A 15,655-nucleotide genomic window follows, 5' to 3' on the forward strand; every position below is an offset into this window, starting at 1 on the left:
ACACTGACTGGCTATGCCCTGACACTTCACACAAACTAAATGAGCATCAGGAAGAAGCCAAATCCTGCTGTTAATGCATCACATAGGAAATTCTATTAGAAAATATTGGGGAGGGAGGATTGCTTTAAGAAAAATCAGAGATATATTCTCTATTAATTTTTAACAACAAGTATCAAAAACTGTAATTCTGTGGAAAAGCAAATTTACAGGGAAAGAAACTAAGTTCTGCCCTGATTCTAATGAAAAATATCTATTCTGATATTCTGAGTTCTTAAAAAGAGAGCTAATAACTGTGAATGTGTCGTGGTTTAACCCCAGCTGGCAACTAAGCACCACACAGCCATTTGCTCACTCCCCCCCGGTGGGATGGAGGAGAGAATTGGAAGGGTAAAAGTGAGAAAACTCGTGGGTTGAGATAAAGACAGTTTAAGAGGTAAAGCAAAAGCTGTGCACGCAAGCAAAACAAAACAAGGAGTTCATTCACTACTTCCCATGGGCAGGCAGGTGTTCAGCCATCTCCAGGAAAGCAGGGCTCCATCACGCGTAACAGTTACTTGGGAAGACAAATGCCTTCACTCCAAATGTCCCCCCCTTCCTTCTTCTTCCCCCAGCTTTATATGCTGAGCATAACGTCGTCATATGGTATGGAATATCCCTTTGGCCAGTTTGGGTCAGCTGTCCTGGCTGTGTCCCCTCCCACCTTCTTGTGCATCCCCAGCCTACTCGCTGGTGGGGCAGTGTGAGAAGCAGAAAAGGCCTTGATGCCGTGTAAGCCCTGCTCAGCAATAACAAAAACATCCCTGTATTATCAACCCTGTTTTCAGCACAAATCCAAAACATAGCCCCATACTAGCTTCTATGAAGAAAATTAACTGTATCCCTGCTAAAACCAGCACATCAGCAGTCACTTTTGCATGCAAGTTTAGAACTGTTACATAGTGATAACGACTGATATGGCTCTGCAAAACTTTTAGGAAAAGACAAGAGATGGTTCACATTTTGTCCATTCAGTGTTCAGCTGGATGAGTGTATTGGGTTTACATGCAAGGTTTTGGTAGCAGAGGGGCTTCAGGGATGGCTTCTGTGAGAAGACACCAGGAGCTGCCCCCATGTCGGACAGAGCCAGTTTCAGCCGGATCCAAAAGGGACCCGCCGCTGGCCAGAGTTGAGCCCATCAGCAATGCTGGTGGCACCTCTGTGATAACATATTTAAGAAAGGGTAAAAAACACTGCGCAGCAGCTGTGTAAGGGAGGAGTGAGAAAATGTGAGAGAAGCAACTATGCAGACACCAAGAGCAGTGAAGAAGGAGGGGGAGGAGGTGCTCCAGGCGCCGGAGCAGAGATTCCCCTGCAGCCCGTGGAAGAGACCATGGTGAAGCAGGTTGTCCCCCTGCAGCCCATGGAGGTCCACGATGGAGCAGTTGGATATGCCTTGAAGGAAACTGCGGCCCATGGAGACTCCACACAGGAGCAGGTTTTCTGGCAGGACCTGTGACCCCGTGGGGGACCCACGCTGGAGCAGTCTCTTTCTGAAGGACTGTATCCCATGGAAAGGATCCATGCTGGAGCAGTTAGTGAAGGACTGTCTCCCGTGGGAGGGGACCCCATGCTGGAGCAGGGGAAGAGTGTGAAGAGGAAGAAGTGGCAGAGATGAAGTGTTATGAACTGACCACAGCCCCCATTCCCCATCCCCCCTGTGCCAATTGGAGTAGGGGGAGGAGTTTGAAGAGTCATGAGTGAAGTTGAGCCTGGGAAGGAGGGAGGGGTGGGGAGAAGGTGTTTTTAGTTTTGTTTTTCTTTCTTTTTTCTAAGTGCCATTGAGATCCATAGCTACTTCATAAGCAGGCAGGAAATCCAGCCACACCTCACACATTCATGGGAGTTTGCCTGACGGGCTGTTAGAAGGAAATAACTTATTTTGCCAATGAATGGAGCAAATCTAATATAGGATTGGTAGGAAACAATGGGTTTGATTTGGCCCACAGGAAAGGCAAGATTTGCAAGATACTGGAACTGTGCATATCTCAGGCAGCCAACCTTTCATGCTTGTTAGCTGGATCTGCCTCCTTTGTGCTGTAAACTGTCATGTTGTCCATCTCTCTACTTTCAACCCATGTCCAGAGGAAGAAGCAGACATTGAATTTGAAATACTCTTTCCATCATTTTTTCATAATAGAATTTCAGTGTAAGTCAACAGATCATTAAGTACCATCTAACTTGAAGGATAATGAGCAGAAGTCATCAGGGACACAGAATGATTCAAACAGCTTTAATGAAGCAGACAAGAAATTAAGCAATCTTTTTTTTCTTTACACATCTGCCTGAGGGAGAAAAGGGGGGGGAGGAAAGTATATGTTTGCAATGGCACTGAAAAAAACCCCTAAAATAAAATACTTTTTTTTTTTTTTTTAAGAGCAAATTTCATGGCCTGAAAGATAAGTGCGTGCGTGCGTGCGTGAATCATGTGAGAAATGAACATGTTTGGGACTCTGGGGTTGAGAAAAGGTGACTGGAGAACTGAAAAGGGAAGTAAGACAATATGAGACGTTCTTCTAGTCATTATCACTTCCTTAACTTTATAGGGTTCTCTCTTCCAATTCAGGCAGGATTTCCACCTGGAGTTTTGAACATTGTACCAGGCTTTGGACTCAGTGTTGGAGCAGCAATTTCTCACCACATGGATGTAGATAAAATGGCTTTCACAGGCTCTACTCAGGTATTCTAATGAATGTAAAAAAATATAAGCAGGAACTCTGCCCCTGTGATTCCCAGTAATGATTTAATGTCTAACTTGTTCTATGTAACTATTTTAACTTTTTTATTTCTTTCGGTTGCTGGTTTGTTAAACAAAGTCTGTTTAATGTTTTGTTGGTTATTATTAACTTCAAACATATTTAAACAATGTTTGTATTGCAGGAATGTCCTTCAAACAAAGGCATGTCATGCTATACAATTGGTTCTAGTATACCAATGCTATTTTAAGGCTTTTCCTTTAAAAAGAAAATATTTTCACAACTTTTTTTGGTTTGTTTCTTGTTTAAGAATGATTATTTTTAAAAATGCAAAAAGTGAAACAAGTGTTCTATTTAATTTTAATAACATCATGATGGTAGGAAGGTACTTGTAGAAATATCATGTCTGGTCCTGCAGAGACTTAGGTGAGGTGATGGCTTTTGGTATTTGACCAATACTGATGATCATTTGAATGGTCTTAGAAGTGCATTTGGATATGTATCAGTTTAATAATTGAAAGGAAGGTCACTGTTAGTTTTCCCTAACCTTCTCTCTGAAGAACAGTGAGTGATAGGACTAAAGATGTCTCATTGCAGGGATTATATAACATAGTCCTTAATACAGTACATTATACTATACTGTTGTATGCATGCTACATAGAAGAGCTGCCAACTGGCCTTTTAACTTCCTGGATATAGACTCCAAAGATAAAGATAATTTCCTCATATCAAGGGTCAGTACACACTGAGCGCAAGAGCTATGTTTATTCTCAGAAACCTTTAGTTCTAAAGTAGTGGGAAAAGAAAACAACCCAGAAGTGCAACATCTGAGAAATATCCTGTAGATATTCCCAATGGACAGCAATAGCTACAACTCCCAGTGCCCCAGGTCCCTCCAAAGGCAAGTGGAGCAGAGGAAATATCTGTAGACTTTGGTGACAGTCCTCTTCTTCTGACAGACTAATTCAGCAGCAGGAAATGAAGAAGAGGTGTTCTCAAAAGCAGGAAGGTAATCACAAGGAGGAAACTATCTGATGGTTGCTAAACACTAGCCACAGCCACAAGTGCTACGAGCGCATTTTCCCTCACGAGTGAAGCACATATTATAATTTTTCCAGGACAATTCATAGAAAAAGGTTCCTTTAATTATGCCATTAATGGAAAGAAACACAATAGGGGCTCTGCCTGGCTCTGCCCATTTCCTCTAGTTCTCTTTATCACTAATGAGGGAGAAACTGGAATAAGGAAGAGTTGGCCATGCAGGCAGTATGGATATCTGCCTTTTCCCTTATACACATTGTGCATCAAAAGGCTTTCCCAAGTATAAAGTAGAGGGAGGAACTATTCTAGGAAGCAGTCCTGTTTTGTGGACTGAAATTCATCTGCATCCTAACTCTTCCCTTCCAGTTCTACTATCTTCTTTTTTCTTTTTTCTTTTTTCTTTTTTTAGTTTTATTTTTATAATTACTGTGATAGTGGACAATTGTGAACTGTGATTTTCACTTTTGAGGAACTCAGAGAAGTGTTACTGAGGTCATAATAAATTTGCTGAGATTAAGTTGTCCTTTTCTTACCTTTTAGGTTGGCAAACTAATCAAAGAAGCAGCGGGGAAGAGTAATCTGAAGAGAGGTACATTGGAACTTGGAGGGAAAAATCCTAACATTATATTTTTTTTATATATATGTATTTATTACATAAACCTACTACTTTTGCAAGTCCTATTTTGTTTTTCTTTTCTTTGTAGAAAAAATGGTTACCCCTCACTTAAGGAGGGGTAATTCTTCATTTTTCTTTTCTAGTCATGCCATATTTTTCACTTATATTGCCACCAGAAACTGATGGCTCATTGATGGATGGGAACCTCTGACAACATGCCAATTCTTATTGTAATTAAGTATCATCCTAATGCAACATGAATGCAGAACCAAAAGCAACTAGATGAATATTATATAAGTATATTAACTTTCTAGCTGAATATTTCTCTTGCTATTGCTGATAGAGCAAATAATGTTGAATCAACATTTCACACAGCGCAGTCAAATGTGCATTTGTCTAGGTGTACTGTGTTGCTCTTCATAACAGCATTTTGGACATAAACAGATTAATATATGTGTCTTAAAGTGCCATAAAAATAAAAAGTACTAAAAAGGGAAATGAGGTGGCATGACAAAGGATAATAAAGAACTTATGATGTGAGCACTCAAGGTTATGATCTGATGAACTCTGCATTTCTTTGCAGTGGACACCGCTGTAGAATTTGCACATATTGGTCTGTTCTACCACCAGGGTCAGTGTTGTATAGCAGGATCTAGGATTTTTGTGGAAGAGCCTATTTATGATGAGTTTGTTCGTCGAAGTATTGAACGAGCAAAGAAGTATACCCTGGGGAATCCTCTGTTGTCCGGTGTACAGCAAGGCCCTCAGGTAAGTAATGCTAGCATGCTTCCAATATAATTTTAATAGGACATCAGACTTTATTGTACTTATAAATCTATTGTTATGTTCGTATTATAGCTAAGTACAATTGTCTAGTGGTTAAACTGGAGGACCAGGAGGAAGAAACCTAAGTTCTAATCATTATTGCCACCATCATAGGCCTAAAGGTAAGTTTTGATTCTCTTTTCCAGTTCCCTTTGCTATGGAATGGGGACAATTATATAGAACTTAAAACACTCTGAGAAAGCTCAGATGCAACAATTGTAAAAGCGGAGGTTCGATCACCCATGTCAGAAATTGCTAACATTGTATTCAAGCACTACCACTGTGAGTAAGCAGCTTGAGGAAATTAAAGTTAATTGTGTTGTTTCTCCTTTTCCAAGATGCTAGTGTTTCATTATGCTGCTCTCAGTTTTAGAATATTGCACAATTTAAGAACATCATTTTGTACCTTTTCCTGCTTATGTTAAAAGTGATGCCATCAGCTGCTCCATTAAATGAATGCTAAAATGCAACATTAAAAAGCATTGCTATCGCAGTTCTGTGGATTACATCAGAGAACTGTTAAATTAGTTTTTATCTAGAGTCTTATTCCCATATCAGTTTGTACTATAGGATATACACTTTCTTGGCAGAGTAGTTATGTACACATTTGATACTTACAGAAGAACGGAACTGTATCAGAGAAAGCAAATGCTGAAGTGAAGGAAACTCCCGTGCATTTCATAATGTAACATGTTCTTCATTGGTTATCGCAATCATTTTATATAATCAAAGATACTAAGCAAATTGGAAGACTCCATTCCATGTCACACAAGCTTTGGAGAATTTGAAAATAGTAAGGATGCTATTCTGATATCCTGCAATGTGTCTTGCTAACAAGCTAATATTTTCAGCTGAATAAATTCAAATGCCAGAGTCCAGGGAGTTTGTAACAAAGAAACTCCAGTAATTCAGGGGTGTGTGTGTCAGTTTAGTATATAGCTAATACTAAACTAACAGGAATCCACTCTCATGCTATTGTGGCTTTACTGAGTTTAAAATTTCATACTAACAATTTAAATGATTGAGAAAAATAAATTTTACTAAATAAAATGAAAGGTTAAACACTTGAAAATGGCATTACTGAAAGCATTTGAAAGAATATGAGGAACTCCTTTCTCTTCCAGTCTCAGCATTTGCCTTTCTTGACCTCTTTTTCTTCCTAGAAAGCTTTAGCAGACATCTTAACTTCTTCACAGGTTACCAAAGTTTCTCCTTCTAGAACTAGTACAGTCTACTTCTGTTTGTGCTGTTCGTGCAGTCCATTTTTTACAGAAAATTTTAACCATGCAGTTTAGATGCATTTCTTTTGTGGTAATTACTTTAAATATCTCTCTTTCTCTAAATTTCTTGCTGTGCTTTGCCTACTTCTCTCTCCAAATGAAAAGGATAGCCTGCATCAGGCTTATTCACTATGTTCTTGTCTCCTTGAAAGCCATATTAGTCCTCCAGCTTGCAGGCTCTTTGGGGCAGCACCTGCCTCAGGCAGCAAGTTTGGGTAGTGCTTTGCACAGTGAGCACCAAGGAGCCAAAGGCCCTATTGGAATGCACAAGAACACACACACACACACATATATATATGCGCGTGCTAATTCACACGTTATTAAGAAAACTAATTACGATAATAATAACAGGGGAACAACTGCCAGAAACATGAGCTGTATCATCTAAACAATTTCTTCTCTTCATGATGCTTATGCACAAGAGATATTTGGCCACAATGGTACCAGAAATTTTATGTCTTCAACATGCAGTAAGGCAACTGTTTGCAAGCGTAATGACAAAGGGAGTTCAGGGAACGTAATACTCAAATCCTTATCAATATTCTTATAAATAAATATTCTTATAAATATAAGCTTTTATCACAACATTGATTAAATAACTGTTTAGTCTAATATGCATCCAGGACTCCCCAAACCATTAAAAAATACTTTTTTTTTAATTTTATGACCATGGTAATACTTGTTCATTATCTGAAATGCCACCTTTCTTATTGTGTGGAAAAGAGAATAAGATGCACACCATCCCTGCTGAATGATATAGTATGATCACAGACAAGCATCTTCTGTGCAAGAGTAATTGTCCCCCTGGAAGTAATCTCAGTTTCTTCATAAGCCAGTGCTTGAAGGGTTGAGCTTTGAAAGAGTGAAGAAAAGAATAATGAACTTGTGAAAATGGAAGGAATGGAAAAAAGAGGATGTTATACTGTAGGCCTCTACCAAACAAGCTTTACATTTGAGTTTTTCTTGAAATCAATGCTAACTTGTACAAAATTTCCCTGCAGGCATGAAGTGGTGATTGGTTGATTTGGAGAGGGGAGGAGAAGAAAGAAAGTGATCTATTTCTAATCCCAATCTAGAACTTTCTAGGGGCTATAACCCTATTTCCTGTTACCCACTTTGTCACTGAAAACTGGAAGGGGTTAGAGAAATAGAAGCCCCTATTGTACTGCCATCATAAAGTCTTTTTCCAGCCAAAGATGATGCATTTTGCTATACTACAGAGACAAACTAAAATGTGCTTGGCATAGGTTGTATTTGTTGGTGAGCGGGATTTGGGGGGGTTGGCACAGAGGTTGGCTTCACCCAGTAAACAATCTGCCATCGATGGTTCTCAGACTCAAATGTGAGAGTCTTTATTCCACTAACATCTTAGAACAAACTGAAAACAACAATGAATTACAGTTGCTTTGTACCATTGTTGCTTTTTAACTTTCTTTGATAGTTTAAGAAAACAGCAGGGTGGATCTACCAGCCTTAGTGAAGTGTAGAAATATTCCACTGTTTGGATCACGCCCTCTGTTACAATTGCAGAATCAAGCCCAGCAATTCTCATTTGGATGGACCATTTGTAGTTGATAAGAGTAGTGGAAGAAGTATAAAATACATTTATTTTATATGTTTTTAATACTAAGGGAAAACAGGATATTAGACCCCGTACAGCCGATTCTCTTATGTCTACATTTCTGATTACTGATATATCTGAGAAAAGCCTGTAAAATTTTGAGAAGTCAAATATTGAGAATGTTTGCAGGGCTCTCCAGCTGTTTCACTTCAACATGTGTAATTGAACAAAACTGGAACATTGTTAAGGCACAGTTAATGGGTTAGAAAAAGAATTATCAGTGTACGCTGTTTTCATCCCTGCAATATCTTTTCATTTAGATTGATAAGGAGCAGTTTCAAAAAAATCCTGGAGCTAATTGAGAGTGGGAAAAAAGAAGGAGCCAAACTGGAATGTGGAGGGTGTCCATGGGGAGACAAAGGTTACTTCATCCAGCCCACAGTTTTTTCTAATGTTACAGATGATATGTGCATTGCCAAAGAAGAGGTAAATAAATTCCTGGAATTCACTGGAAATTGTCTGTTTAAATGTCTGTAGAAAATATCCATTTAGAAGGTCAAGTGGCTATATAAAAATGCTCTCAGTAAATCTGTCATTACGGCCTGGTGTGGTTTAAAATACTTCTGTTTGTTTCTTACATTCGTTTCACCAACTCAGTGGAGGTGAGGGAGAGGAGAAGGAGGCTGGCCTGCCAACAAAGGCTCCAGCTTAAGCTGATAGGAGACAAGAAATATTAAGGTTGGGACTGTTAATTACATTACCCTGTACTGTCCGTGTCTCTCATACCAGAGTCATGGTAACCTTTAACAGAGAAACAAAACGTGAAGGCACAGCTTGTGAATTCATTTTACCCCCTAAGGAGCCACTTAAGTTGGGTTTTTGACAGCATATGCACCAAGCAGTTATTCTACAATGAGAGAAAAGAGTTAGGCTGTGCCTCCACAGGCATTTTTCTTGGTGGCAATGACAAAAATAGCATAGTTTAGCCTCTGCAGGGTTATTTAACCTGGATGAGTTTGCAGATGTGCCCACTGGTGTTGAAGGAGCTTGTACTAACTCCACTGAGTGGACAGTGCCAAGGCAGAAATGATCAGCTGGAAAGGAGGGGAGAGGGTTAGAGTGCAGAGCTGCTTTGCTGTTGAGAAAATAATTTCTGTAAACACAGCCTCAAAGTGCAGTCCTGACCTCTTCTCTCTCTGTTTTTTTATGTTCACCTTGATTTTAATAACTTCTGAAATTGTGCTGCAGTTGGTGCCCATTATACTTCTGCATACTAGAAAGCTCCTTTGAAATTGTCACAAACTCAGGTGCTATTTTACATAGCCAGCAATACTGCAGATGCATTCTGCTGAATAGTGCATTCAGCAAGAATAGAGACTAACTTAAAAAGAACACCAGAGTATCTGGGGTTAATTGTAAAGGGGAGAAAAACAGGAGACGGCTGTCTGAGAAGTAATTTTAATTATTTCTGCTGGTCTGGGAGTCAGGTGGGAAATTGCAGAGATATGTTCACAGATTTATTAGTTTCCTTTGGGTCAACAGTACCACAAGAACTGCTCCTCTCATGCTATTTTGAATTTATTGAACAATGAAGCCACAGTGAGCCAAGGCAATTTAAAAAATATTCAGGTTCTGAATTTCACAAGTTGAATTGTGGGGGAAAGTTCAGTGGTTTTCTGCTTTATGCAAATCAAACCCTGCAACTCTAGTTAGAAACTAGTACTAAACACTTAGAAACTATCACTAAACACTTTCCAGGAAAATCAAGTGGAAAGCTCAAGATCTGTGGGAACAAAAGTAATTTGATGTGGCGATGCCTGCCATGCCCCCACCCCCCAAAACATTAGCACTGTGTGGTCGGACACTGACATCTCTGAGAACACAGAGCGAGGTGGTAATAGGAAAACTGAGTCTAATGGAATATCCTCTTGTACAATACTTAATACCCAGAAGGAGAGCAAGAATTAGTTGTTTTATTTGGCACACGTGTCTAGTTGTACAGCTACTTGCAGAAATAAAAATCTAATTAAAAGCTTAGGAAAAGTTGAATATCTTTTTTGGTTTTAAAACTGGAGTGTACCGAAAAAAATAACAGTTCACTGTTAGCCAGTATAGATCTGTAATATACTGTGACTCCATGCTAGGTACCTCTATGCTAGGTGTCTTTTCTTCTTAATTTATTTATTTTCATCACTTACTGGTTGGGTTTTTTATTTATTTATTGTTTTATTAACCCTTTTACAATAGGCTATCTTGATTTGCTCCATACTATACAAATCTTATGGTTATGTGAATTCTTTTTAGAATTGTGCTCTAAGATGTGTACTCTTGATTGAATGAATGTAGGAATAAGGGCCATCTGACAGAAATAAATTTTAAAAATATTAATTATTTATAATAATAGACTCTACTAGTCCACTTCATATGTGTGTATGTGTGTCTGAAATAGATATTTGGACCTGTTCAACAAATCATGAAGTTTAAAACTGTAGATGAAGTTATCAAGAGGGCAAATAATACTACCCATGGTTTAGCAGCAGCAGTTTTTACCAAAGACATTGATAAAGCACTGACATTTGCAGCTGCTCTTCAGGCTGGAACAGTATGGTAAGTCATGACATTTAATTCTTCTTCCTTCAGATATACAGGTGCCAATGACAGTAATTGTTGGACATTTTAACACTTGTTTGAGGGAGCATACATTTCAATTCCTTGTCATCTTCAGAGAGGTAGATTAATGCCATCCTCCTCTGTCTCTCTTCCTCCCACCTTTCCATACTAAATGTGCTATTAAATAAGAATTTCTTGCAAGTCTTCACACCATTCTCCTGTAAAGTCAGTCTAAAACATGAAAGTGACTTGCTTAAAAGGAAGAGAGAAAAGAAAATACAGTGAGTGCCACTTTCCTTCCCATTCAGCATCCTGAGAGAGCCCAATACAAACTCAGTTTAGAGGGATCATTTTTTGTCCTAATAATGTAAATAAATCCATTATTTGAAGTTCTTTGGCCATTAACCTGGGCAGAATGTCCTCCTGTGATTGAAAAGATTGATAAAATGTGGTTGAAAGAAGGATGGAATCACAAATGGTACAAGTAGAAAGGGAAGATGCCAAGAGGAACTGTGAGGCAGGAGAAGTAGCCAAAGAAACTGCCATGCTGAGATAGAGTAGAAAGAGAAACAGGGAGCTGGAAAGGGAAAGGCTGAGACAAGCAAGAGTGAAAGCTTGGAGGAAGAGCAGACTGAGTCTAATGACTATTACTGGCAGAGAGACCTGCACTTCCCTACAGTTATCACAATGCACCAGAAAGAGAACAGCCAATTTTATTTGAACCCAAAACATGTCTCCATTATATATTAGATCTCAAAGAACTTGCAGCCAGCACAAATTCCTGTCCAGGTCCTGTGACCTAAACAAATACACTTTCTAAAAATAAGTTAACAATTTTGACTCAAGAGTTGGTATTCATTTAAAAGGAAGAAAGTTTAAACAAAAGGCAAATTTTTTTTATTTTTTTTTTTAAATCTTATATGAGTGTTGGACTGTCTAGAAAACCTTAACTATGAGAAGAACCTCTTTTGCTGAAACCAGTAGGCTGGCAGTAGGAAAAATTGTAAGATATGGAAATAGAGAATTTCTTATTTGACGATGTTGCAAAACAGAAAGAGCTTCTCAGCTAGTGAGCAGGATGCTCATTCTGCCAACAAACTTTATACTACAAATTCCCCATTTGAAATTCCTTTCTTAAGAACAAGCCTACTTGTTAATGTGTTTTTGTCCTCAACAACAATATAGAGTAGTTAAACTGTTGAGCAGAACCAAACAAAATTTCCTAAGTAGATACTGAAGTGATCCTGAATTTACCTATTGGAAGCGTACCTGCAGAAGACTCACTGTGACTACTCTTTGGTTGGAGAGCTGATGCAGTAGCTAGGAAGGAGATCTACCATAGCTATCAGCAGAAAGATGTGAGTGCTTGAAGACTCTTGATCAATGGTAGAACCATGGTCATATCTACTAGTGTAATTTCTGGTAATGTTTTGTTTCTCTGAATCTTGAACTACATGGATTTTTGCAAATGTATAGTCGTATATAGTCTGTGAAAATCACCGTAGGTTTATTATAGTCAAAAGAACAACACTGATTTTTCAGAAGTGGAAAAAGTTATTCCACACTGTGTATAGTCGTTTTCCTGTTCTTCCAGGGTTAATTGTTATAGTGCAATGTCTGCTCAGTGTCTTTTGGAGGATTTAAGATGTCAGGAAATGGATGAGAAATGTAAGTGGCCATCCTGGCCAGCTTTCCCCCAGTTTATATACTGAGCATGACATCATATGGTATGGAATATCCCTTTGGCCAGTTTGGGTCAGATGTCCTAGCTGTGCCCCCTCCCAGCTTCTCACTGGCAGGGCATGAGAAGCTGAAAAGTCCTTGACTAGTGTAAGCACTACTTAGCAACAACTAAAACATCGGTGTGTTATCAACATTATTCTCATGCTAAATCCAAAACACAGCACTATACCAGCTACTAGGAAGAAAATTAATTCTATCCCAGCTGAAACCAGGACAGTATCCACCCCTTATTCTATACCATCTACATCATGTCCCACAGGTCCCAAACTTTCCAATGCATCCAAATTAATCACCACCCTTTTTCCTGTTTATTGATATATATACACACAGATACCATTCCCTTAGTCTATGGGCTGTCCCTATAAAATCTTCGATGAGTTCATTTAGTCCATAATTTTGGGCTCCATCTGTCATAACAGTCATTCAGGGCAGGAAAGATGGTATGCGGTGTTGGATTGTTGCATGTTGAAGTCAGTTCTGGTACCATCATCACTGTGCTTTGCTTGGTTTCATCAAAGTTTATTCATTAATCTGGGTGATTCTTATTGTAATATCATTAGTATGGCATATTATATTATGTAGCACTTAACATCACATAATTCAGATCATTGGCTATTCTCACCCAAAATCAAATCCCCTTGAGGTACACATCGGACTTCCCCATCCTTCCGCATTATGCACCAAGTGCAACCAGGACTTTGAGCAAAAATTCAGGGCCTGCTCGACTGGCAGATCCCCTTGTGTTGACTAACCAGGTGGCCTTTGCTAAATGCGTATCCCAATGTTTGAATGTCCCACCACCCATTGCTCTCAGTGTAGTCTTTAACAGTCCATTGTATCGTTCAATTTTCCTGGAGGATGGAGCATGATAGGGGATGTGATACACCCACGCAATGCCGTGCTCTTTGGCCCAGGTGTCTATGAGGTTGTTTCGGAAATGAGTCCCGTTGTCTGACTCAATTCTTTCTGGGGTGCCATGTCGCCATAGGACTTGCTTTTCAAGGCCCAGGATAGTGTTCCGGGCAGTGGCATGGGGCACGGGATATGTTTCCAGCCATCCAGTGGTTGCCTCCACCATTGTAAGCACGTGGCGCTTGCCTTGGCGGGTTTGTGGGAGTGTGATATAATCAGTCTGCCAGGCCTCCCCATATTTATATTTCAGCCATCGTCCTCCATACCAGAGAGGCTTTAACCGCTTGGATTGCTTGATCGCAGCGCATGTTTCACATTCATGGATAACCTGCGCAATAGTGTCCATGGTCAAGTCCACCCCTCGATCACGAGCCCATCTGTATGTTGCGTCTCTTCCTTGGTGACCTGAGGTGTCATGGGCCCACCAAGCTAGAAATAATTCACCCTTATGTTGCCAGTCCAGATCCACCTGAGCCACTTCAATCTTAGCAGCCTGATCCACCTGCTGGTTGTTTTGATGTTCTTCAGTAGCCCAACTCTTAGGTATGTGAGCATCTACGTGACGGACTTTTACAACCAGGTTCTCCACCCGGGCAGCAATATCTTGCCACAATGCGGCAGCCCAGATGGGTTTGCCTCTGCGCTGCCAATTGCTCCACTTCCATTGCTGCAACCACTCCCACAGGGCATTTGCCACCATCCATGAGTCAGTCTAGAGATAGAGCACTGGCCCCTTTTCTCGGTCAGCAATGTCTAAAGCCAGCTGGATGGCCTTTACTTCTGCAAATTGGCTCGATTCACCTTCTCCTTCAGCAGTTTCTGCAACTTGTCGCATAGGACTCCATACAGCAGCTTTCCACCTCCGATGCTTTCCCACAAGATGACAGGACCCATCAGTGAACAAGGCATATTGCTTCTCATTTTCTGGTAGTTCATTATACATTGGGGCCTCCTCAGCACGCGTCACCTCCTCCTCTGGCGATATTCCAAAATCTTTGCCCTCTGGCCAATCCATGATCACTTCCAGGATTCCTGGGCGACTGGGGTTTCCTATTCGAGCCTGTTGTGTGATCAGTGCGACCCACTTACTCCATGTAGCATCAGTTGCATGATGTGTACAGTGGACCCTCCCTTTGAACACCCAGCCCAGCACCGGCAGTCGGGGTGCCAGGAGGAGCTGTGCTTCAGTGCCGATCACTTCTGAAGCAGCTCGAACCCCTTCATATGCTGCTAATATCTCTTTTTCAGTTGGAGTATAGCGGGCCTCGGATCCTCTGTAGCCCCGACTCCAAAACCCTAGGGGTCGACCTCGAGTCTCCCCTGGTGCTTTCTGCCAGAGGCTCCAGGTAGGGCCGTTCTCCCCGGCTGCAGTGTAGAGCACATTTTTTACATCCTGTCCTGCACGGACTGGCCCCAGGGCTACTGCATGAACTATCTCCTCTTTAATTTGTTCAAAGGCTTGTCGTTGCTCAGGGCCCCATTTGAAATCGTTCTTCTTCCGGGTCACTTGATAGAGAGGGCTTACGATCAGACTGTAATTTGGAATATGCATTCTCCAAAAACCCACAGCGCCTAAGAAAGCTTGTGTTTCCTTTTTGCTAGTTGGTGGAGGCATGGCTGTTATTTTGTTGATCACATCCATTGGGATCTGACGACGTCCATCTTGCCATTTTATTCCTAAAAACTGGATCTCCTGTGCAGGTCCCTTGACCTTACTTTGTTTTATGGCAAAACCGGCCTTCAAAAGGATTTGGACTATTTCCTTCCCTTTTTCAAAAACTTCTCCTGCTGTGTTGCCCCACACGATGATGTCATCAATGTATTGCAGGTGTTCTGGAGCTCCACCCTGTTCCAGTGCAGTCTGGATCAGTCCATGGCAAATGGTGGGGCTGTGTTTCCACCCCTGGGGCAGTCGGTTCCAGGTGTACTGGACGCCCCTCCAAGTGAAAGCAAACTGTGGCCTGCACTCCGCTGCCAAAGGGATTGAGAAAAACGCATTAGCAATATCAATTGTGGCATACCACTTGGCTGCCTTTGACTCCAGTTCGTATTGAAGTTCTAGCATGTCTGGCACAGCAGCACTCAGCGGCGGCGTGACTTCATTTAGGCCACGATAGTCTACTGTCAGTCTCCACTCTCCATTAGACTTCCGCACTGGCCATATGGGACTGTTAAAGGGTGAGGGAGTCTTGCTGATCACCCCTTGGCTCTCCAGTCGACGAATTAGCTCATGAATGGGAATCAGGGGGTCTCAGTTGGTGCGATATTGCCGCCGGTGCACCGTGGTGGTAGCGATTGGCTCCCGTTGGTCTTCGACCTTCAGCAACCCCACAAC

The 15,655-nt window shown here is 40.9% G+C and overlaps 1 pseudogene; it reads left to right on the forward strand.

Annotated features, from left to right (window-relative positions):
• The window catches only part of LOC143172185 (aldehyde dehydrogenase 1A1-like), a 106,037-nt pseudogene extending 93,700 nt beyond the window's left edge, over positions 1–12,337 (forward strand).
• The last annotated feature ends 3,318 nt before the right edge of the window (positions 12,338–15,655 follow it).

Source organism: Aptenodytes patagonicus, chromosome W, assembly GCF_965638725.1.
Source record: "Aptenodytes patagonicus chromosome W, bAptPat1.pri.cur, whole genome shotgun sequence".
NCBI classification, from domain to species: Eukaryota; Metazoa; Chordata; class Aves; order Sphenisciformes; family Spheniscidae; genus Aptenodytes; species Aptenodytes patagonicus.